The following is a 1690-nucleotide window of genomic DNA, read 5'->3' as shown; positions in this document are numbered from 1 at the left end:
CTTATATGGGAAACCCACCACATAATTACACACTTTTAGTTCTCGTTCACTTCGTGGCCCCAGTGTAAGTGGAGTGACTCTCCTGTGCAGCTGCCTTCAAAACAAGGACTTGGTTCCTTTTATGTGATTATCTGCAGTATTGACCTTGTAGAAGGGAAAGAGAGGGCTTGAATAATCATGCAGTGGGGTTTATTACTAGGTAGGCCTGGAAGTGGTGTACACTACTGCTGCTCATATTCCTTAGGAACCCAGGCATGCGGCCCTAATCTAACTGCAAGGGAGAATGGGAAACATGTTTTTTCTGCGCATTGAGGAAGAGCATATAGCCACTCTCTATCACATAGCTAATAATTGATTAGTCCGGCAACTAGCAGATTCAAGGGCTGTTATTGGGAGATACTAAAAATTAAATAATCCAGAAGATAAAATGGAAATTGACTGTAATTTGAATAAATATTACATAATCTGATTTGATAAAATAGGATTTAACTACCTTATTGGATTATGTACAAATAATCTGAGAGAAATCTTATAAGAAGTTTACCTGTGGGTATTAACCAACATCTTTTTTAAAAGTTAGTATTCTTAAAAATCATTCTAGTTACACTAAAAAAATAATCAGCGTTGCTACCATTACTGTCTGGGCTATTTGCAGGGGCCTCTCTTTTCACCTAATGACAAGTGCTCAAGTGAAGAATTTTTGTTTAAGATTTTATTTATTTTTAGTGAAAGGGGAAAGGTTGGAGAAAGAGAAAGAGAGAAAAATCAATGTGTGAGAAAAACGTCAACTGGTCACCTCTTGTACACTCCCAGACAGGGCCCCAGCCTGCATCTGAGGCATGTGCCCTGACCTGGAATCCAGCCAGTGATCTTTCAGCTTGCGGGACGATGCCCAACTCACTAAGCCACACCAGTCAGGGCTAGGATGAGTATCTTTAAAATAGCTGAAAAGAATTGCTTCCTTAAAAAGTTTTTTTTGTGCTGTCTTTGCTTTGCTACCATTGAACTCTCTCAAAAGCATTGCATTTTTTTTTTTTTGATAGTAGTCCGAAAGAGAGAGAGGCACAGTCACTCCCACTGCCCTTCTAACTTAATTCAGAATATCCCAACGCTGGGCAAAATACCCTGGTTCTAAAGTAACACTTTGCCCTTAATGGAAATATGTATAAAGAAGACAAGCATTAGGTAGATTTTTATGCGCTTTGGCTTATTTTTCAAAGGGGCTTCCCCAAAACCAATTGTTCGAATTGTTGTTCCTTTTATGGTCAGTAAGGAGATTTTACCCCTTGGGACAATACACGTAGAAGATTCCAGATAAGTGAGGGTATACCTCTCCTTTAGTAATGAACTATAGAAATGATCCCTGAAAGTACAGCCTTTATACCTTTTTTTCATAAAGTAAGAGAATGGACTATAATGAAGGGAAAGGTGGGAATCCAAAATGTGTGCTCTAAGCAGAGGAAAGAATATGTTGAAGTAAGGGGTGGGTGGGGAGCAGGCAGTAAGCAGGCTACATAGTCAAATACACGGGTGGATTCCTGGCTCTGTCACTTTAAAGTTTGTGACACTGGGCAAGCTCAACAGACCTTTCTGAGTGTGATGTTTCTTAAGTGCCAGTTTCTCTTAGGTACAGGAGATACCCAATAAATGGTAGTTACTATTACAATGTAACAGGAGAGCCCAATGTAGA

The 1690-nt window shown here is 39.5% G+C and overlaps 1 pseudogene; it reads right to left on the bottom strand.

Moving 5' to 3' along the window:
• Nucleotides 1-1281: 1281 nt before the first annotated feature.
• LOC123829165 lies at nucleotides 1282-1379 on the bottom strand (annotated as a pseudogene).
• Nucleotides 1380-1690: the final 311 nt, after the last annotated feature.

The sequence above is a fragment of the Phyllostomus hastatus genome, unplaced genomic scaffold, assembly GCF_019186645.2.
Source record: "Phyllostomus hastatus isolate PE091 unplaced genomic scaffold, TTU_PhHast_1.1 phas_scaffold_1066, whole genome shotgun sequence".
Classification (NCBI taxonomy): domain Eukaryota; kingdom Metazoa; phylum Chordata; class Mammalia; order Chiroptera; family Phyllostomidae; genus Phyllostomus; species Phyllostomus hastatus.
This window is presented reverse-complemented; position numbering and strand designations above follow the sequence as displayed.